Below are 24872 nucleotides of genomic sequence, written 5' to 3'. Positions count from 1 at the left end.
TGACTTTAGAGGAAACGTCCGCAGACCAAGATTTCAACCATAACGCCCTGCGGGCTAGGACAGCAAAACTAGAAGTTTTAGCTCCTAGTCTAAAAACCTGTAAAACAGCATCTGCAATAAAGGAATTGGCCAACTTAAGAGCTTTAATTCTATCCTGAATTTCATCCAAGGAAGTCTCTACTTGAAGATAATCAGACAAGGCGTTGAACCAATAAGATGCCGCACTAGTCACGGTGGCAACACACAGTCATTCTCTTTGCCTTTGGTGCATGGAGGAGGTGAAGTTTAGGTGTTTGAAGAAAAATTTTGATTTCATCTACAAGCAAGTTTTGGGGTATAGCCATATTCCACGTCCTCTCTATCTAAAAGTAACTTCATCCTGCCCCCCATATGGTTTTGGTATAAAATCTATTCAAGTGCTTGTTCTTCACCGCCCCCCCTAAAATGGTCCGCCGCTCCAGGCACTATAATCTAGCTCAATCAGTTCTCAATAATCACTCCCATACATATTTAAACATACCTTCAAACTAGTCACACAAAATGCCAAAGGCCTGAACTCCACTACTAAGCAATCAGTAGCTCTATCCTGGTTTAAAAAATTTAAATGAGATATTGTCTTTGTCCAGGAAATACATTTTCCTAAGGATAATGCACCAACATTTTCCAATAAGGAGTTCAAATGGGTTTTTTCTCTTCCAATAAGGGGAGGCATAGCAGGGGTTGAGATTCTATTAAATAAATCCTTGCCCTTCTAGTTACTTGCTGTTGACTCAGATCCAGAGTGTAGATGGCTCATATTGGTGGGCCTACAATGTTAAACAAGCTATATTTTTTTCATAAGATTACTCTTCACATCCAAAAAGGTTCCCTGATTTTAGCAGGTGACTTCAAAACAGCACTGAAACCTAACTTGGTCTGCTCTATGGGACACAGTACAATGTAGCGTATCATGTCCGCTGCACATCGATAAATGCCGACAGTATATGCTGTCTGCATTTATCATTGCACCAGCAGTTCTTGTGAACTTCTGTTGCAATGCAGCCCCCTGCAGATTCGCAGACAATCAGCCGCTAGCAGGGGTGTCAATCAACCCGATGGTATTCGATCGGGTTGATTTCTGTTCGTCGCCTCAGAGCAGGCGGTGTAATGCTTGTGGGATACCCCTCTATCAGACCGAACTCGGCCAGTAGTCTTGTTATCCTGGCGTCAAGCCGGAATGATAGGGAATAACCCAGAGCAGAGAAAGTTAGTAAGATGAGGAGAGCGGCACTCACCACAGGCAGGACAGTTCCCAGTAGAAATGGCAGAATAGGGCAAGGAAAATCACTGGAATGGTCAGACAGGCAGGATTTGGCAATAGTAAAGCAGTCCAAGGACAAACCACTAGAATGGTCAGGCAGGCAGGGTTCAGCAACAAAGAGGCAATCCAGAATAACAGGGCTTAATAAGCAGAGTAGTCAGACAGGCAGGGTTCAGTAGCAAATATCAGTCCAGCAATTCAGGGGTTAAACAGGTAGAGTAGTCAGACAGGCAGGTTCAGCAGCAATATAGCAATCCAGCAATTCAAGGGTTAAACAGGTAGAGTAGTCAGACAGGCAGGTTCAGCAGCAATATATATCAGTCCAGCAATTCAGGGGTATGGCAGGCAGAGTAGTCAGATAGGCAGGGTTCAAACACAGCAAGGAAAATACTAAAATGATCTATCACTCCCAGGAGTACACGAAGTAACACCTATACTTGGGCAGTGATAGATTGAGAAGAAGTGATTCAAATAGGCGCAGGATTTGCGTCCAGGCATCAGGACCAGAGAGGAGTGTGTGGCGATGACGTCAGCGCCACACGCCTCCAGACCCAACACAGCCCCTGGCAGCGAGCAGGGAAGAAGACGCCATGCCCCTAGCAATGGCTAGAGTGGCACGGCGTGATATAGCCCCTTTCTCAAGGGTTCCCTCCTGGAATCAGAGTTGGCCTCATAGGATGAGCAGCATGGAATCTGGAGACCAAAGATGGAGCATGCACATCACGGGCAGGAACCCAGGAACGATCTGCCACAGGGTAACCCTTCCAGTGTATCAGATACTGAAGTTGTCTGCGCATGTATCTGGAGTCCAGGATCTTAGCCACCTCATATTCAGGATCACCACGGACCAGGAGCGGAGGAGGAGGAGCTTGGAGCCGGGTATATCTATTTTTGATGTAAGGCTTAAGTAGCGAAATGTGGAAGACTGGGTGTGTGCGCAGAGTTTTGGGCAAGGCCATTTTGTAGGCAACAGGAGACAGTCTTTTCAGGACCTTGTAAGGGCCGATAAACCTAGGCCCCAATTTGTGACAGGGTTGACGTAAACGAATATGTCAAGTAGAGATCCAAACACGTTCACCCACTGGGATGGCACGTACAGAAGCTCTATGACGATCAGCAAACTTCTTATATTTAGAGACAGCTGAACATAGCTGAGAGAGAATATGTTGCCAATGAGTGGTGAGTCTAGTGATGTGTCGGTCTGCAGCAGGAACCCCAGTGGACTGAGCAGAAAGAGGAAAGACACAAGGTTGATACCCTGCTGCGGCTTGAAATGGAGAACATCGAAGAGAAGAGTGCCAATGAGTGTTTCTTGCCAGTTCCGCTAGGTGTAACAACTCAGACCAGTTGGTATGGTGAGCATTGACAAAGACTCTAAGGTAGGCTTCAAGATCCTGTTTTACCCTCTAAGTTAGTCCATTGGTCTGAGGATGTTAGCCAAAAGACAAAGAAACAGTTTTTCCGATCAACTTGCAGAAGACTCTCCAAAAGGTAGAGATGAACTGTGGACCTCTGTCGGAATGATATTCACAGGAATGCCATGAAGTCGTACCACATGCAAGAGAAAAAGAGACAATAGTTCTTTGGCAGAAGGCAGTTTGGTTAGGGGTATGAAATGAGCCAGTCTGGAAAAGCAATCCACCACAATCCAGATAACTGTACGGTGGTCATAAGGAGGAAGGTCCACAATGAAGTCCATTGTTATGTGTGTCCATGATTGTATGGGAATGGACAATGGTTGGAGCAAGCAAGGAGGCGAAAAATATATAATATCCCTAAATTACTTGATGATCTGGCCACATCTTCAGACAAACTAATATCCCTTCAAAAAGTTAATTCAGCTATCAATGGTCTGCCCCTTAACCACATCCTAGGCCCAAATGGATTCTCCAACCTGTATAAACAATTTAAACATATCTTAGCCACTCAGCTTACCACGTTTCATTTAAACGACCATGCCGAGCTTTGGTCTCAACAAATATTGGAAGCACATATCACTGTGCTACCAAAAGCCAATAAAGATCAACTAAAGTGGAGAACTATCGGCCCATCTCAGTCATTACTTAATTCGGATGTAAAAATATTTTCCAAAGATTTAGCTTTACGACTTAATGAAGTCCTCCCTCAATTAATGCATGTTGACCAAATGGGTTTCATACGATACCAGCTAATTGACCATGTAATTTATATCCAAGGGTGGGAAAAGAAAAAAGCGCTCCAGGCCCAAATGTATAAAATACAACTTTTATTCCAAGATGATTTAAAACCATACAAAAGTAAAAAGCGGTCAGCACAAAAAATGTGCAAAAAACAAGTGTAAGAACAGGTGCAAAACAGCAAACGTTTCGTGCTCTACGCACTTGATCACTGCTAGTTTGTGCACCTGTTCACCTCTCCATTTATAGCTAATGATCTTAAAGTGACACAACAAATTTTAACAACCTGAAATTTGCTAATATGTGAGTGAGCCTATCACAAGAAACCTTTACTTTATATTCAATATTATGATACCTAATTAATAACATGCTATAGGTAGAAATATATTCTGGGATATCAATGTATAGTATTGTCAATGCTCTTTAAGGGGAGTATTCCATGGCAAAACAATCAAATGCTCAGTTATAAATAAACTGTACACCTAAGGATTCCTCCTGAATTCAAAAAGACTCTGTGTCTATATTTGTTAAAGAAATATAGTATAACCTAGACAAAGACATATTAATGTTGCTTAAGTCTGATCCCTATTCATATTTAGACACAATGAATAAGAATAAACTCACGGGAGCCTATGACAAGAAACTTTTTTAAGATATTAGATATTATAGGCCAAAATTATGTAAAAATGATACTTAAACATCTATTATAAGATATTAATACTAGTTAATAAACAAAAGCTAGGCCCCTTCTCTTATTTAGGCATGTCTAAAACAGAAGGATAACAGAGTTGCTCTCTATTTGGTAAACAGGTCTAAGTCCCTTCTCATGTTTAAACCCAAGGGATAAGTAGTTTGAAGGTTAAACATCCACTGAACTTCCCTTTTGTCAAGAGTCATCTCCCTGTCTCCTCCTCTTCTGCAGAGGGGAACAAAATCTATCCCCTGAATAGTAAGAGCTGATGTATCTGCATTGTGTAATGTTTTGAAGTGTCTAGATACTGGTTTATCTGAGTGTTCATCTTCTACAGGGAGTGCAGAATTATTAGGCAAATGAGTATTTTGACCACATCATCCTCTTTATGCATGTTGTCTTACTCCAAGCTGTATAGGCTTGAAAGCCTACTACCAATTAAGCATATTAGGTGATGTGCATCTCTGTAATGAGAAGGGGTGTGGTCTAATGACATCAACACCCTATATCAGGTGTGCATAATTATTAGGCAACTTCCTTTCCTTTGGCAAAATGGGTCAAAAGAAGGACTTGACAGGCTCAGAAAAGTCAAAAATAGTGAGATATCTTGCAGAGGGATGCAGCACTATTAAAATTGCAAAGCTTCTGAAGCGTGATCATCGAACAATCAAGCGTTTCATTCAAAATAGTCAACAGGGTCGCAAGAAGTGTGTGGAAAAACCAAGGCACAAAATAACTGCCCATGAACTGAGAAAAGTCAAGCGTGCAGCTGCCAAGATGCCACTTGCCACCAGTTTGGCCATATTTCAGAGCTGCAACATCACTGGAGTGCCCAAAAGCACAAGGTGTGCAATACTCAGAGACATGGCCAAGGTAAGAAAGGCTGAAAGACGACCACCACTGAACAAGACACACAAGCTGAAACGTCAAGACTGGGCCAAGAAATATCTCAAGACTGATTTTTATAAGGTTTTATGGACTGATGAAATGAGAGTGAGTCTTGATGGGCCAGATGGATGGGCCCGTGGCTGGATTGGTAAAGGGCAGAGAGCTCCAGTCCGACTCAGACGCCAGCAAGGTGGAGGTGGAGTACTGGTTTGGGCTGGTATCATCAAAGATGAGCTTGTGGGGCCTTTTCGGGTTGAGGATGGAGTCAAGCTCAACTCCCAGTCCTACTGCCAGTTTCTGGAAGACACCTTCTTCAAGCAGTGGTACAGGAAGAAGTCTGCATCCTTCAAGAAAAACATGATTTTCATGCAGGACAATGCTCCATCACACGCGTTCAAGTGCTCCACAGCGTGGCTGGCAAGAAAGGGTATAAAAGAAGAAAATCTAATGACATGGCCTCCTTGTTCACCTGATCTGAACCCCATTGAGAACCTGTGGTCCATCATCAAATGTGAGATTTACAAGGAGGGAAAACAGTACACCTCTCTGAACAGTGTCTGGGAGGCTGTGGTTGCTGCTGCACGCAATGTTGATGGTGAACAGATCAAAACACTGACAGAATCCATGGATGGCAGGCTTTTGAGTGTCCTTGCAAAGAAAGGTGGCTATATTGGTCACTGATTTGTTTTTGTTTTGTTTTTGAATGTCAGAAATGTATATTTGTGAATGTTGAGATGTTATATTGGTTTCACTGGTAAAAATAAATAATTGAAATGGGTATATATTTGTTTTTTGTTAAGTTGCCTAATAATTATGCACAGTAATAGTCACCTGCACACACAGATATCCCCCTAAAATAGCTATAACTAAAAACAAACTAAAAACTATTTCCAAAACTATTCAGCTTTGATATTAATGAGTTTTTTGGGTTCATTGAGAACATGGTTGTTGTTCAATAATAAATTTAATCCTCAAAAATACAACTTGCCTAATAATTCTGCACTCCCTGTATTGAGCGTAAGTGCTCCAGAAATATCTTTCAAGGGTCTCTTAGTTTTCCCTGTATACTGTTTCTGACAGATTTTGCATGTAAGGAGATAGATCACATGTGTGGTTGAACAGTTAATATAGTGATAGATTTTATAGTTCCTATTAGTAACTGTGGATGTAAATTCCTCTCCCTCCTTAACAAAATCACATGTGGTACATATTGGATGCCTGCACTTGTAAAAACCTTTCCTCTGTTGTAGCCAACATGTTGTTTTCTTAGCTTTTAAATCTGATGGAGAAAGGAAATTGGCAAGTGTTTTACCACGTTTTGAAACAAAGTCACACTCATCTTTCAAAATTTCTTTCAAAATTGGGTCAGAGTAAAGAATAGGTATTGAATCTTTGATGATGTTGCACACTTTGTTATATTCTAGACTATATGTGGTGATGAATTTGATCTTTTGTTTGTCTATTGCTCCTTTCTGTTTGTTTTTATATTTAAGCAAATCTTGCCTTTGATCTACACTTTGTTTTGCCTCATTCAAAATGTTCTCATTATAACCTCTATCCATAAATCTTTTTGTTGCTTCTTGGGATTTAATTTGATACTCAGCCTCATTTGTACAATTTCTATTTATTCTGGTATATTCACCTTTGGGAATACCTTTAACCACATGTCTTGGATGACATGAATTGTATTTGAGAATTGTGTTCCCAGCTGTCAACTTTCTGTATATGGTAGTTTCAATAATGTGATTGTCAGTACTTGTTAGTGTGATATCAAGAAAATTAATTTGTTTATTACTCTGTTCACTGGTAAATTTTAGATCCCAATTGTTGTCATTGAGATATTTACAAAAGTCTGCCGCCTCATCTTCATCTCCTTCAAACACAAATAGCAGATCATCAATATATCTGTAAAACTGTATGATCTTATCTCTGAAGGGATTTATATCTCCAAAGACGTGGGACAGCTGCCACCAACCCATAAACAGGTGGGCATAGGAGGGGGCAAATTTTGCCCCGATAGCTGTCCCACGCCTTTGGAGATAAAAGCTGTTTTGAAACAAAAAGAAATTGTGACTTAATAGATATTCTATAGCCCTCAGTATAAAGATCTAAGTAGGGGATGTAAAATTGGTATGTTGTTCCAAAAAATATTCAATTGCTGTTATCCCTTTCACATGTTGTACAGTAGTGTAAAAATGAGGAAACGTCTGCTGAAATTAATCTATATGAAGATTTCCATTTTAGGTTCTGACTTTTATTAAAAGTTATTTTTATCCAATATACACTAGGCCCAAAGTCTTGGATATTTTTCAAAAATCAATTGAAGAAAAACTAAGAGATTTACAGATTTCCCAGAAAAATAATAAGTTTCAGTTTAATTTCACCCATGGAGAGAAACATTAAAAATATTAGCCTCTGATGACAATTTAGTCATCAGATAATCAGACAAGGGCAGCAACGTGGTCGTCCTAAATAAAGAGGACTACTTGGCCGAGTCCATGAGACAACTAAGTGACAGAGAGGTATATATTAAATTGAGAGATAATCCTTCAACGAAGTACAGGAATGAACTGACTAATTTGGTCCTTTATGCAAGACATAATAACATTATTAATAAATCGATTCAAGAAAGGATTATTCCACAGCTGCCAGTCATTCCTGAATTTCATTATTTTCAAAAAACACACAAAAGTTTATTATCTCCTCAAGGTAGACCAATTATAGCGGGCATAGATTCTTTGAATGAGCCCATGTCGGAGCTAATAGATTCTTTTTTACAACCTCTAGTCAGGGAATTGCCAAGTTATATACAAGATACTACGGCCCTTCTGAATAAAATTCAGAACCTAAAATGGAAATCTTCATATAGATTAATTTCAGCAGACGTTTCCTGATTGTACACTACTATAAAACATGTGAAAGGGATAACAGCAATTGAATATTTTTTGGAACAACATACCAATTTTACATCCCCTACTAAGATCTTTATACTGAGGGCTATAGAATATCTATTAAGTCACAATTTCTTTTTGTTTTAAAACAGCTTTTATCTCCAAAGGCGTGGGACAGCTATGGGGGCGAAATTTGCCCCCTCCTATGCCAACCTGTTTATGGGTTGGTGGCAGCTGTCCCACGTCTTTGGAGATAGAAATCCCTTCAGAGATAAGATCATACAGTTTTACAGATATATTGATGATCTGCTATTTGTGTTTGAAGGAGATGAAGATGAGGCGGCAGACTTTTGTAAATATCTCAATGACAACAATTGGGATCTAAAATTTACCAGTGAACAGAGTAATAAACAAATTAATTTTCTTGATATCACACTAACAAGTACTGACAATCACACTATTGAGACTACCATATAAAGAAAGTTGACAGCTGGGAACACAATTCTCAAATACAATTCATGTCATCCAAGACATGTGGTTAAAGGTATTCCCAAAGGTGAATATACCAGAATAAAGAGAAATAGTACAAATGAGGCTGAGTATCAAATTAAATCCCAAGAAGCAACAAAAAGATTTCTGGATAGAGGTTATAATGAGAACATTTTGAATGAGGCAAAACAAAGTGTAGATCAAACGCCAAGGCAAGATTTGCTTAAATATAAAAACAAACAGAAAGGAGCAATAGACAAACAAAAGATCAAATTCATCACCACATATAGTCTAGAATATAACAAAGTGTGCAACATCACCAAAGATTCAATACCTATTCTTTACTCTGACCCAATTTTGAAAGAAATTTTTAAAGAAAGGTGTGACTTTGTTTCAAAACGTGGTAAAACACTTGCCAATTTCCTTTCTCCCTCAGATTTAAAAGCTAAGAAAACAACATGTTGGCTACAACAGAGGAAAGGTTTTTACAAGTGCAGGCATCCAATAAGTACCACATGTGATTTTGTTAAGGAGGGAGAGGAATTTACATCCACAGTTACTAATAGGAACTATAAAATCTATCACTATATTAACTGTTCAACCACACTTGTGGTCTATCTCCTTACATGCAAAATCTGTCAGAAACAGTATACAGGGAAAACTAAGAGACCCTTGAAAGAGAGATTTCTGGAGCACTTACGCTCAATAGAAGATGAACACTCAGATACACCAGTATCTAGACACTTCAAAACATTACACAATGCAGATACATCAGCTCTTACTATTCAGGGGATAGATTTTGTTCCCCTCTGGAGAAGAGGAGGAGACAGGGAGATGACTCTTGACAAAAGGGAAGTTCAGTGGATGTTTAACCTTCAAACTACTTATCCCTTGGGTTTAAACATGAGAAGGGACTTAGACCTGTTTACCAAATAGAGAGCAACTCTGTTATCCTTCTGTTTTGGACATGCCTAAATAGGAGAAGGGGCCTAGCTTTTGTTTATTAACTAGTATTAATATCTTATAATAGATGTTTAAGTATAATTTTTACATCATTTTGGCCTATAATATCTAATATCTAAAAAAGGTTTCTTGTCATAGGCTCCCGTGTGTTAATTCTTATTCCTTGTGTCTAAATATGAATAGGGGTCAGACTTAAGCAACATTAATATGTCTTTGTCTAGGTTATACGATATTTCTTTAACAAATATAGACACAGAGTCTTTTTGAATTCAGGAGGAATCCTTAGGTGTACAGTTTATTTATAACTGAGCATTTGATTGTTTTGCCATGGAATACTCCCCTTAAAGAGCATTGACAATACTATACATTGATATCCCAGAATATATGTCTACCTATAGCATGTTATTAATTAGGTATCATAATATTGAATATAAAGTAAAGGTTTCTTGTCATAGGCTCCCTCACATATTAGCAAATTTCGGGTTGTTAAAATTTGTTGTGTCACTTTAAGATCATTAGCTATAAATGGAGAGCTGAACAGGTGCACAAACTATCAGTGATCAAGTGCGTAGAGCACAAAACGTTTGCTGTTTTGCACCTGTTCTTACACTTGTTTTTTGCACATTTTTTGTGCTGACCGCTTTTTACTTTTGTATGGTTTTAAATCATCTTGGAATAAAAGTTGTATTTTACACATTTGGGCCTGGAGCGCTTTTTTCTTTTCCCACCCTTGGATATAATTTATGCTATGGATGCGCATGCAGACACACTGGGAAGAGCAGTTGCCGCCTGAGAGTATCAACTGGGAAGATACCTCTTTTTAGGGACACGGCCCCCATACCCTCTCTCTATCTGTGTCTATATAGAAACACTAACTCGCTACCTAAAGACCTCGGGAGCGCTCCGTTGAGCAGGTTTGTCTTACTAATTGACCATGTAAACAGGTCAAAACAATCTTTTATACTTATTTCCACAGATGCTGAAAAAGCTTTAAACTGGCGAGACTGGAATTTCGTTTTAGCGATAAGATGATGCAAATAATGCTCAGCCTGTATTCACAGCCATCTGTAAGGGTTAAAACTAATGGCATCCTCTCTGATTTTTTAAGAAATGGCACTAGGCAGGGCCACCCCTGTCCCCACTTCTCTTTGCGCTATGGAACTACAAGCAGCACACATTAGAAACAACCCCAATATCAGAGGAATCCAACTTGGCCCCTATAACTACAAAGTCACTCTCTATGCTGATGACGTTCTTATGTCTCTTACTTCCCCATTCTCCTCCCTTCCCTTATAATTAAATTTGAGAAATTCGGCAGCTACTCTAACTTTTCTATACATGCCCAGAAATTCAAAGTTCTCAAAGTCACTATGTCCAGATAGGACTTACAAATGTGTTTATATTCAAATTCGAATGTTAGAACGAATATTTTTGTAGAAATTCGATTTACATAATCGAATGTTGATAAGAAAAAATATTCATAAAAATTCTATTATCCAATGTTATTTACAGTTTTCAAATGTCACATTCGATTTGAATGTCACATTCAAATTCGAATATTACATTTATAAAACACAGATGTAGACTAGAAATACTATTTCAAATTCGAATGCTACATTTGAATTTGAATGTGACATTTGAATTCTAATATTACATTTATAAAACACAGTATTAAACTAGAAATACTATTTTGAATTTGAATGTGACATTTTAAATTTGAATATTATATTTATAAAACACAGTATTAGACTAGAAATACTATTTTTAATTTGAATGTGACATTCAAATTCAAATGTAGCATTCAAATTTGAATATTACATTTATAAAACACAGTATTAGACTAGAAATACTATTTTGAATTTGAATGTGACATTCAAATTCAAATGTAGCATTTGAATTAGAATATTACATTTATAAACCACAGAATTAGACTAGAAATACTAAATGTGACATTCAAATTCGAATGTAGCATTCAAATTTGAATATTACATTTATAAAACACAGTTGTAGACTAGAAATACTATTTCGAATTCGAATGTTACATTCGAATGTCACATTCGAATTTGATTATTACATTTCAAAATTGAATGTGATATAAAATAAAAAGCTAAACATTCTATTATTCAAAAAAATATTTTTGAATGTTATTGAAGAATTCAAAAATGAAAATTCAAAAATAGAATGTTAGAATGTTATATAAAAATTCGAAATTCGATTCGAACAAACAAATGTATAAAAATTTAACAGCCACCATTACCACAATTTACCTCTTTTGCCTAAATTAACCAAATACTTCCATACCTGGCAGGAAAAACCTATAATATCCTGGTGGGTTGAATACAGGCTATTCAAATGATCACTCTTCCTTAAATACTTTATCTATTTCAAGCTTCACCGTTACACTTACCAGTCACCTACATAAACCAACTACAAAACAGTGTTAACTGCTGCATCAATAAAAGGGTATAATACAGACCACTGGGAGAATGTGGGCTGGGATTGCCACATATTCTTAAATACTATAAGGCTATCACTCTCCAGAGAATATTGGAATGGCATAGGGGGTCATATCTAAAAGCCTGGGTGTCCATACACTCACATCTATTAGAATCCCCGTCACCAGGTCCCTTATATTGGATCAAACACACTATCAGACCCACCTTTGCAATACCATTCCCCCTGTATGCCCTCATTTTTAAGACTTGGGACAATATTCAGAACAAATCCGGAGGAATCGTTTCTCCAATCTCCTCGATGACCTAAATCTCATTTAATGCTGAATTTATGGGTGGCCTAATACCAGATGGGCTTGCAACTAAAGGGCTGGGTTACAATATCCCATTCACTAGATTAGTACCTAATGGTAAATTAAAGGGACATAATACTCATATGCTAAATCACTTGAAACTGATGCAGTATAACTGTAAAAAGCTGACAGGAAAATATCACCTGAGCATCTCTATGTAAAAAAGGAAGATATTTTACCTCACAAGTTCAGCAGAGTAAGTTCTGTGTAAAAAGTTATACTCAGCTGCTCCCAGCTGCAGGTAAAAAAATAAAAAAAAATGAAGAAATGAACAGCAGCCAATCAGCATCAGCAGTGCTGAGGTCATGAACTCTTACTGTGATCTCATGAGATTTGACTTAACTCTCATGAGATTTCATAGTAAGCTTCCTTTACCTGATTGGTGAAATAATATGAGAGTGCACGATGCTCATCCCTTCAGATGTCCGAGGACAGACACACTAAAATGCTGCTTAGAAATCCTTTACAATGGGAGGTGGCTACTGAGGAACTTTTGAGGTAAAATATCTTTCTTTTTTACATAGAGATGTTCAGGTGATATTTTCTAATCAGCTTTTTACAGCTATGCTGCATCACTTTCAAGTGTTTAAACATTTGGGTATTATGGCCCTTTAACACAAAGAGCTCAACTATTGGAAATAGCTGGGGGCTCTTTTACTTTCTGGCTAAAATACTTCCAACTAACACACTTAGGGCTAGATTACAAGTGGATTGCAAAATTGCGCAAAAGCAAAGTATTTTAGGTCAAGCACAATGCAAACCTAGCTCAGCGAAGAGGGTAAGTTATGGGCGTGTGATAAATAAGAGCTTCACTTGTAATCTAGCCCTTAGTGGGAGACTCACCACATAGACATGACCTTCTTAGGAACCTAACTAACTTTGAGTGCCTATACCTTCTTGAGTCCTTACCCCGTGGTGTCTTGTTGATAGCGAGGAAAATAGTGAATTAATCTCTCTCCATGTCCTATGTCCCACATTGGCACTCAGAGTTGGGAATCTCCCTATCCTCGGTACAATAAAAAAATATATTCTATAACACTTGCAAATCCTTCTCTTCCCCAAGAATTCTAGAAATAATAATAAATTATTATTATTACGCTGGTATCTCACTCCAAAAGGTGATAAAACAAATATACCCCAATGCCAATGCTACTTGTTGGAGGGGGTGTGGATTAGCCAGCACAAAGTCACACATTTGGTGGCAATGCAAAATCTTATCCCCCTTCTGGGAAATCTTGAATTATTTCTTAGAGATGTCCTAGGGAGCTCCTTTACACTAACCCCAACAACTGCCCTACTTAAACAGACAGTCAAGTCAAAATAAACTTTTATGAATCAGAAAGAACATGCAATTTTTAAAACCCAATTTACTTACATTTTCAAGTTTTGCACAGTCTTTTTTTATTCATACTATCTGGGAAACAAGATCCTACTGAGCATTTGCACAAGCTCACAGGGTATACGTATACTAGTCTGTGATTGGCTGATGGCTGTCACATGATACAGGGGCCCGGAAAATGGGAGAAAAAAATAAATGTAGGTGTTAAATCCTTGTCTTTTTATTGTGCACTTGTTAATTATGCAATTCTACTGCAGTGAGTGGTCCTTTAAGTATAAACCAGGAAAAGTATGCAAGATCCGATGAAGCCTATTACAAATTTGCCTAAAAAGTGCCAGATCACTGATTGCACTTAAATGGAAATCCCCACCGATCCCCATATTGTCAGAGTGGATCCAAAACAACACTGATCTCCTCTTCATGGAGGAATATTCCCACCCAACCTCCTTTTCTTTTTATACTCCTCTTTCTATATATCTTTCCATATCTGTTCTATCTTTTCTTTTTAGTCTCTTACAGCTCTGTTATTTCTGGACTAATATCCTCTCTACAAGTTTGTGCCCTCACCTGATTAATAACTATTGTTTCTCCTTAGCTGCCTCTCAACAAAGCTTTGTTACCAAATCGATAATTCATAGTATGTCTGCTTTTACATTGGACTTGAGGTGTGGATTACACTTGTTTATTTGACCTTTATTTTGGTATAAGTCATGCAATGAACCATTCTTATCTTGTGTAAGCTTATTGCTGTGATGACCTGAGCATTCAATAAAATATATTTAGCTACTTTAAAATTTAAAAAATAAAAATAATAATATAAAAAATTAAACATTCTTGTTTTAGAGCATGCAATTTTTAAACAACGTTCCAATTTATGACTTTGATAATATGCTATGTTCTCTTGGTATTCTTTGTTGAAGAGTAAACCTAAATAGGTTAAAATGAGTTTAGAATTGAGAAGAAACATATGTCTGATGATGGGGGGGGGGGGGTGAGACCCTAAAAACATTAACATATTAAAGTAATGAGAGGACTTTAACTTCACGGCAAGTGCTTTCTGGATTCTTTGATATATAAAAAGCACCCCTGACTTTTAATCAGTACTAAAGACAAAAAAAGTTATGAATATTTTATATTCCAATGATATTCGCATAGAAGAAAATGTTCTTTGTATTTTCAAATATATATTTCCATGTACTATATATTTCCTATATACATGTATATATCTATATATCTAGATATCAAAATAACAAGAGTATTGCATTGAGCAATGATACTTTTTTTATTGGACTAACTATACATTTATAAGTTGACAAGATTTCGGAAGAGTTTCTTCCTTTATCAAGTCTAAAGCAATACTGACCAATTCAATGGAATTTACAGATTGTATCTTAAAACACAGAATAGCTAAGAAGACAGTGCAGGGAGAGGAGGAGGTGTCGTAAAAATCATGAGGGGGGCTTAGGTAACAGGCAGACAGTGTCCAGTGTAGGAGAACAGACAGGGGAAATATATAGCTTTACATAGAGCATATACTGACATAAAGTTATATATCAACATTGAAAAAATATCTATAAAGATGTGAAATTGTATATACAGGGGGAATACAAAAGTTAAAAAAAGACAAAAGTGTGGACATAGGCTTACCTGTGTACCTATGTATAAAGAATGTGGAATATACAATGTAATTGACTACATGAAAGTACATTACAAACAATTTTGATAATGTGTTAAGAATCCAGAGTCCACATTTAGTCCAGAATTAAACAGGTTGAAGTGCATTATCATTTTCATTTCAAAGGTTTTTCTTTCCATGGTGTTTTTGAAGTTGCCTCTGAGAATTTTGATTTTGAGGTTTTGGATGGAGTGGTCAGGTTGGATGAAATGGTAACCAACAGGGGTGCAGTATTTTGTTTCACAGTGGTTTTTGATTGAGTGTCTGTGTAAGTTAATTCAAAGGTGCAGTGCTCTCCCATTGGAGAAACAAGCCAAAAACTGCACCTTCGAATGAACTTACACAGACACTGTTTCACATCTTTATAGATATTGATTCAATGTTGATATATAACTTTATGTCAGTATATGCTCCATGTAAAGCTATATATTTCCCCTGTCTGTTCTCCTACACTGGACACTGTCTGCCTGTTACCTAAGCCCCCCTCATGATTTTTACGACACCTCCTCCTCTCCCTGCACTGTCTTCTTAGCTATTCTATGTTTTAAGATACAATCTGTAAATTCCATTGAATTGGTCAGTATTGCTTCAGACTTGATAAAGGAAGGAACTCTTCCGAAAGCTTGTCAACTTATAAATGTATAGTTAGTCCAATAAAAAAAAGTATCATTGCTCAATGCAATACTCTTGTTATTTTGATATCTAAATCTCTGGACTAACACGGCTACTCCAATCAACGTGTCTATATATCTATATATATATATGGTTGCGATACCTGAAGTCCTGAAGTTAGTGCGCATCAGGTTTCCCTCGTTCCACAAATGTTTACTTTCAACTTGTAATACACGCGCAAACTGTCTCACGTTTAATTTGTTAGCGCACAGGCAAAAAAAAAAAAAATGTGCACCACTTGTAATCTGGATCTTACTTTGGTAATCAAGCTTTAATTTAGGAAAATTATACTATGCCTACCAATGTTTCTCCCAATTGTTCATGATCATCTCCCACCTATAAACAATAATTAATTCTAGGTCAAGCAACCCTAGATCTTTTGTCTCATTCATTTCTTTTATCTAGATTGTAAGCTTTATGAGAAAGGTTCCTCTTCTTCCTCTATAAATTCCATTGACAATTGTATTTTACTGTATACTCCAATGACCATGTATTCAGCACTGCAGAATAGTTTGGTTCTGTAAACAATAATAATAATAGTAATAGTGATAATAATAATAATATGGTGAATAGTCAGTATTCTTGCTACTATTGTTGCATGTGCGGGTAGCAGAAATACAATATTTAAAGAAATGTGCACGCAATTGTGCACTGATATTTTAAGTGGCTTCCATAGGCTCCAATGGGAGCCTTGTTCTCATGCTGTGTTACGCTAGCGCAACGAAGGGGGTACGTTGCGCAGCGATGGGCAGCCATTTTAAATATATATGTATATTATTTACATATATATTTATATGTTAATATGTGTACATACACATATTAACACATATATATATTCTGGCACATGATAAATTAGCGAACCACTTGTAATCTAGCCCTCAGAGAGGCAGATTAAATGCAACAGTTAAAGGAAGTTATCCATTTGCTTTAGCATAAAAATTGTGCTGTGTCCCATGCTTAATAGAGAGGCCCAAAAATAAATTCTGTGACTTAGGTTTTCAGATTGCTGCAAACTTTCTAAACCAGCTAATTGATCTGCAGCATTTACAGGTTACACAATTAACTTTTTGTCATATTTAGTGAGCATCAATGAACACAGTTTCTGCACAAATGCAAGAGCTATTTCATGTCCCCTTTAATACTAAGTTTAAAGGGACACTGAACCCAAATTTTTTCTTTCGTGGTTCAGATAGAGCATGCAATTTTAAGCAACTTTCTAATTTACTCCTATTATCAATTTTTCTTCGTTCTCTTGCTATCTTTATTTGAAAAATAAGGCATCTAAGCTTTTTTTTGGATTCAGAACTCTGGACAGCACTTTTTTATTGGTGGATTAATTTATCCACCAATCAGCAAGGACAACCCAGGTTGTTCACCAAAAATGGGCCGGCATCTAAACTTACATTCTTGCATTTCAAATAAAGATACCAAGAGAATTAAGAAAATTTGATAGTAGGAGTAAATTAGAAAGTTGCTTACAATGTCATGCTCTATCTGAATCATGAAAAAGTGTCCCTTTAAGAAGCCAAACTTTATGTCAACATGTTGTGCTTGGATCATTTATAGGTACTTCTAAGATTGGGCTTAGGAAAGCACATTTGAAAGAGAAAAAGGCATCAGGTCAAATTATCCATAAATGTGTCACTTCTGGTAATAGCTTGCTATCAGTTTCAATATCTGCCTTACTTTTTAATTGTACAAAGCACTGAGGATTAACCATTTACAAAGAAAATAAGTAGAATTAATAGATATTAGCTACTAGGGGGCATATAACATATTAAACTCATAACTGAATGGGCATAGGGCATATTAAACTCTAAAGACACATCTATATCAAGTGATTAAAATGTCCCATGTTCCTGAAGAAAAGATACCATTCTGTGGGTATGAGCAGTAGACAAAGAAAAAGAGATAGAGTTTGGACCAAGATATCATCCCAATAAGGAGCAACAGAGATTTCCTGAGCTCTGATTACCTCTAAGAGAGCTTTTAATACCTTCGTGAAGATGCAAGGGGCAGGGGCCAGACTGAAGGGGAGGGCCACAAATTGGTAATGCTTGTTGAGAAAAACAAATCTTAGAAACTGGAAATGATCTTTGTGAATTGGAATATGCATCTTTTAAATCTATAGTTGTCATAAATTGACTTTTCTGAATCATTACTATTTTGAAAGAGGGTACCCAAACAAATTTGTTCAGAGTTTTCAAGTACAGAATTGGACGATAAGTGCCTTACTTCTTTGGGACAAGGAAGAGGTTGGAGTAGAAACCCTGACCTGACCCAGTTGAGAGATTGGATTAGGTTGGATCACTCCCTTATCCTCTAAGTCTTGAGCACATTGAAAAAAGGCAGCCACCTTTATTGGATCCTTTGGAACGTGAGACAGATAAAACCGTTCCCAGAGAGGTCTGGTGCAAAAAGCCTATGCGATAACACTGGTATATGATATTGAGAACCCAGGGATCCTGAAATGAGCAAGATCACGACTTCTGAAACCGAAACAATCTGCCCTCTACCAGAAGATTTTAAGAGCAAGAAGATCCTGGCTTCCAGGGAGGTTTAGGGGATTTAGACTTTTGGTTGGAGGGGGACGTATGATCTCTAGGGGAGCAAAGGAACTGAAATGATTTTTTTCTTGGTATTCCCCTTAGATTTCTTGTCCTGAGCCTATTTTTCCCCATGGCAGTTTTGATAATAGAATTCTATTTAAAAAAAACATTTTCCCTTCAAAAGGGACTGATAATAGCCTATTCTTATAAACCATGTCAGCTGACCAAGATTTAAGCCATAAAGCTCTTCTTAAGAAAAAAGCAATGGACATATTTTTACATCAATTTTGATGATGTCAAAGACTGCATCACAAATGAAATCATTAGCCATTTTACGGACTTTAATGCAGATGGTAATATCCTCTAATTTGGTTAGAAACCATCTGAGAAAGAGAATCACACCAGAAGGACGCCACAGTAGCCACACATGTCATTGCAAGTCTAAGCTGAAGAGCCGATTGGGAGAATAATTTCGTAAACAAGGACTCAAATTTGCGATCCATTGGATCCCTAAACGAAGAACCATCTTCCATAGGAATAGTAGGGCATCTAGCTAAGGGGGAAATAACTCCATCAGCCTTAGGAACTACTTCCCAGACTGTTAAATTCTTTGCTGAAAGTGGATACATTATTTTGAACCTGTTTGAAGGTAGCTATATAGAAGGTGGCTTTGGCTATATAGTCTGTCACCAAGTCTGGTGCTTCAAAATACTAAGGCATTTTAGGCATAGCTTTAAAAACTTGATTCAACTTATTTACAGGTTTGGAATCCTCTAGATTTGGTTCTGATAGCTCGAAGTTATTAAAAAATCCTTGAAGTACGAATTGGATATGGTCCACTTTAAATCTAAATGTGGAATCAGCCTCAGGCTCAGGTATAGGATCAAGGTCTCAGAGGAGTCTTCTCTCTCAGAAATCTTAGACAGAGACTCAGTCGTGTCAGAGCTTTGTAAGGTTGGTGGTAACTGAGCCTGGGGGATAGAACCCTGCGTATTACAGGTAGTGTGATGTAAATCTCCTGATTTTTGCGTACGCTTACTTGGTTTGGGTAAAGTTGCTAAAATCTCTGTCAAAGGGGCCGATTTAACAAACTGTCAATCAGCCCCAATGCATCTGTTTCTGCGCGAGCCTTCAGGCTCGCCGTAAACGGCAGTTAAGAAGCAGCGGTCTTAAGACCACTGCTCCTTAACTCATACGCCTCCTCTGAGGCTGCGGACATCAATTCGTCCATACGATCTGGTTGATTTACTCCCCCTGCTAGCGGCCAATTGCCGCGAATCTGAAGGGGGCGGCATTGCACAAGCAGTTCACCAGAACTGCTTGTGCATTGTTAAATGCCAACAGCGTATGCTGTCGGCATTCAGCAATGTCTGTCGGACATACACTTGATAAATTGGCCCCATAAACTTTTGAAGACTGGAAGAGTCAGTGGAATCCCCATTGGCCACAAAAAAAAGACATGGACACTAATTGTCTGCCAGGTGTCATACTGACAAGGATCATGACTTGCGAATTGGATATGTGGGACATAATTAGTACATAACTGGTTAATTTGGTCCACTGGAACAGTTTTGCATAATAAAGAGGGAAAATAAACTGCAGAAAATTATTGGGCTGCAGTATGTTCCCTAGGGGTCCCTTCTACTGGGCCAGTCAAATCAAGTGGGGGTAGAGACATGGCTGCAAAATAATAAGCAAAACTGTAAGTAGTTGGAGATAAAGCTATATTGATTATTTGAGGACATGGTAAAAAAACAGACGTAGAAAAATTAGATCAGTCAAAATACCTAAACTGGAAAATGACACAAGAAGAACTGAGAATCCTTAAAGAATTAAAAAACAACAAAGATCTAATGATAAAATCAGCTAATAAGGGAGGGTGGGGGATTGTCCTTATAGACACAAGCTATTATCAGAGAGAGAGTTATTAAAGCGCCAAAAGGACAAAGGCCGGGTCTAAGTTTAAAAGTAATATATCATTTATTCAACACATTAAAAATATAAAAAACAAAAATATACCTAGAACATATTAAAATGTAATCGAGGATCCAAGATTTTACAATATGTTAAAACCAAAATATAAAAATAGATATACAATACTTGACTTGAACAGTCTGGTGAACTGTCTAGCAGTTTGATAAGTTGTATTCCAATGGAAGAATAATTTGGTGCAAACAATGTGTCTGCTGAGGGGTATTAAAGTGTAATTTGGCTAAGGTAGCTATCTAAAATTGAAGTGACAGTGCCATGAAATGAATGGAATAATTTCGTATTAATTCGGTCTGCTATCTAAGTATCCAAATCAAGTGTGGAAAAATTATGGTGAAAGAATAGTGGAAAACAAACGTTGACAGAAGAACAGTGTAAAACTAGCAATATTTTTACACAATTGACAATCTTAAAAGGTTGTGTGGTGTTAATCAAACATAAAAGGTGGATCAAGTGTTATAACATGATGGCAAACTCCAAGAAAAACAGCAAAAAATTAAAATAGCAAAAAATTAAAATAATAAAAATGAAAAAAGTATCCTGAAAAATGTGAACAGTCATACAACCATGGAAAATGTCAGAATTGAAAAAATGTACTTGTATGTCCCAAATGAGATGCAGTGGTTTTTCTCCCAGTGTTATTTCTCCCAAGTGTGAGGTGCAAATAGGACTCTTAAGTAATGACCCAATCGGTCAGTTCAGTATTCTGCAATATTGATCCTTTCTGTCAAAAAAAAAAGAGAACAATAATAGTGCAGACGTTTTCCACAATAGATCCCTATCAGAGTATCACTTACCAGTCGACGCGTTTCGGTCATGTATTGACCTTTATCAAGACTGGTTTTAGCTTATTCTTTGGGTCTTTTTATACCCTTGTTCAATTGTTAATTTTTCATTTTTTCGTACTACCGGAAGTGCAGTTTCCCACTTCCGGTTTCGGGTGGCGATAATTAATTAGTGTCGTTATGTGAAAGACTTATCTGTTGCCATTATATTATTCAAAGTGGAATTGGGAGCTTGTATCTTAAGTTTATACAGTTTAGTGTATTTTATTTTGTTTAGTATTTCGTTCTCACTCCCGAGTTTCTTGTGATCTGATTGGTCAGATATGGGGCGTATTCTCTATGCCTAATGCTATTGGTTATTTACCTCGGTTTTTTAATTAGACTCTAACAGCCTATTACATGTGGGGGTGTGTGTTACATCCGTTTTCCTATTCGTCCCTATTTCTTAGTGTGTTGATAATATGAAGGCGATTTCTATGCTATTCTCAGTGTGATGTTAATTATGAGTAGATTATGTCCCATTGTGCGGTCCGGCTATGGTTGATATGAAATGGTGTAAAATCTGTGTTAGACATCCAACGTTATAAGTCAAAATAAAAATGGAAATAGAGAATAAGGCAATAAAAAATAAAAAATATAAATATCGAAACAAATACAGGCATAATTTTTTACATTGTACATTCTTAGCATTTTGTGCTGCTATAGTGTTTTGCTGTATTTAACATGAATAAAAGGTACAATGACATATTTGTGATGTATGGAGTTTCGATGTTTCTTTTTCAATATTATTTCAATAGACCCGTGCTTTGTCATTTATTTTTATTCTTATTCTTTTTTCAGATTCACAGATCTGTTTTTAAAAAAGGGGATTAGGTATCATAAATCTTCTTGTTGGGTTTTTTTAGATATATATTGCTAATTACTGTTTTTAAGGCTTCTTTCTGATTATCCAACTTAACTGTTAATTTTTCAGAGGACTGGGTTAATGGTTCTTCTCTAGTAAACTAGATATTCTGTCCTTTGTTTATGGGTTCTCCTGTTGTGTTAGTGGATTTTGTGATCAAAATCCGTTTATCCCCCTTTATTGGGTTTTGTAGGGCCGATCGTAGGGACCACTTGATTATGGTATTAAAACACCCATGTCTGGTCGTCTCTATGTTATTTTTCATTTTCAAAGTAATCAGTAGTGGAGTTTTTAAACATAAATCACATTCATTAAAGCTAATATATTCAATAGAGTTTCCGACACAGTGGAAGTTTTTATATAAATGAAGTCTTTTACCATCTAAGGTGTCTTACATATTGGAATTTGTAAGTGTCCTCATATATAAGTGTGATAGTTAATATTGATACGGTGGATTGGTCTTTTTGATGGACCAATATTTAAGTTAGCAATCTGATATATTTAACTAGTCCAAACGTTTTGGGGCTAGGTAGACAGTTTGAGAGATAGGTTTAGAGATGATATACAGAGGGAGAGGTGTTTACACATAAATTCTGATGTTTATTCATCTGTGCTTTCATTTTCTCCAGATAAGTGTGGGATATTTATGACGTTATTTATAAATTTCCTGTCTGTAATTATGATCCTTTTAGAGGAAAAAGTTCTGATGTTTTTCTTCTTGTAATGAAGTGTTTTCTCAAGGTAGTCAAATTCTCTTACTTAGATATAGACAAAGGTGAGGATGGGGACGGTTATATGTATAAGAGTTTCCCAGGATGCTCTTATCTCCCTGAGATATAGTATCTGGAGGGTCGCTTTGATCCTCTATATTTGCTCTGGTATTCTTCCGCAGCCTTATTTATTCTAAGCCGATTCTTCAATATTCAATATTAACTATCACACTTATATATGAGGACACTTACAAATTCCAATATGTAAGACACCTTAGATGGTAAAAGACTTCATTTATATAAAAACTTCCACTGCCCTACAAAACCCAATAAAGGGGGATAAACGGATTTTGATCACAAAATCCACTAACACAACAGGAGAACCCATAAACAAAGGACAGAATATCTAGTTTACTAGAGAAGAACCATTAACCCAGTCCTCTGAAAAATTAACAGTTAAGTTGGATAATCAGAAAGAAGCCTTAAAAACAGTAATTAGCAATATATATCTAAAAAAAACCAACAAGAAGATTTATGATACCTAATCCCCTTTTTTAAAAACAGATCTGTGAATCTGAAAAAAGAATAAGAATAAAAATAAATGACAAAGCACGGGTCTATTGAAATAATATTGAAAAAGAAACATCGAAACTCCATACATCACAAATATGTCATTGTACCTTTTATTCATGTTAAATACAGCAAAACACTATAGCAGCACAAAATGCTAAGAATGTACAATGTAAAAAATTATGCCTGTATTTGTTTCGATATTTATATTTTTTATTTTTTATTTCCTTATTCTCTATTTCCATTTTTATTTTGACTTATAACGTTGGATGTCTAACACAGATTTTACACCATTTCATATCAACCATAGCCGGACCGCACAATGGTACATAATCTACTCATAATTAACATCACACTGAGAATAGCATAGAAATCGCCTTCATATTATCAACACACTAAGAAATAGGGACGAATAGGAAAACGGATGTAACACACACCCCCACATGTAATAGGCTGTTAGAGTCTAATTAAAAAACCGAGGTAAATAACCAATAGCATTAGGCATAGAGAATACGCCGCATATCTGACCAATCAGATCACAAGAAACTCGGGAGTGAGAACGAAATACTAAACAAAATGAAATACACTAAACTGTATAAACTTAAGATACAAGCTCCCAATTCCACTTTGAATAATATAATGGCAACAGATAAGTCTTTCACATAACGACACTAATTAATTATCGCCACCCGAAACCGGAAGTGGGAAACTGCACTTCCGGTAGTACGAAAAAATGAAAAATTAACAATTGAACAAGGGTATAAAAAGACCCAAAGAATAAGCTAAAACCAGTCTTGATAAAGGTCAATACATGACCGAAACGCGTCGACTGGTAAGTGATACTCTGATAGGGATCTATTGTGGAAAACGTCTGCACTATTATTGTTCTCTTTTTTTTTGACAGAAAGGATCAATATTGCAGAATACTGAACTGACCGATTGGGTCATTTCTTAAGAGTCCTATTTGCACCTCACACTTGGGAGAAATAACACTGGGAGAAAAACCACTGCATCTCATTTGGGACATACAAGTACATTTTTTCAATTCTGACATTTTCCATGGTTGTATGACTGTTCATATTTTTCAGGATACTTTTTTCATTTTTATTATTTTAATTTTTTGCTATTTTAATTTTTTGCTGTTTTTCTTGGAGTTTGCCATCATGTTATAACACTTGATCCACCTTTTATGTTTGATTAACACCACACAACCTTTTAAGATTGTCAATTGTGTAAAAATATTGCTAGTTTTACACTGTTCTTCTGTCAACGTTTGTTTTCCACTATTCTTTCACCATAATTTTTCCACACTTGATTTGGATACTTAGCTAACAGACCCAATTAATACGACATTATTCCATTCATTTCATGGCACTGTCACTTCAATTTTAGATAGCTACCTTAGCCAAATTACACTTTAATACCCCTCAGCAGACACATTGTTTGCACCAAATTATTCTTCTATTGGAATACAACTTATCAAACTGCTAGACAG

At 36.8% G+C, this 24872-nt stretch overlaps 1 protein-coding gene across 2 annotated transcripts in view; it reads right to left on the bottom strand.

The window, feature by feature from the left end:
* The window catches only part of PPP1R1A (protein phosphatase 1 regulatory inhibitor subunit 1A), a 283151-nt gene that overhangs the window by 4372 nt on the left and 253907 nt on the right, over positions 1–24872 (bottom strand). The window lies entirely within an intron of this gene.

Source organism: Bombina bombina, chromosome 3 (assembly GCF_027579735.1).
Source record: "Bombina bombina isolate aBomBom1 chromosome 3, aBomBom1.pri, whole genome shotgun sequence".
In the NCBI taxonomy this organism is placed as follows: Eukaryota; Metazoa; Chordata; class Amphibia; order Anura; family Bombinatoridae; genus Bombina; species Bombina bombina.
This window is presented reverse-complemented; position numbering and strand designations above follow the sequence as displayed.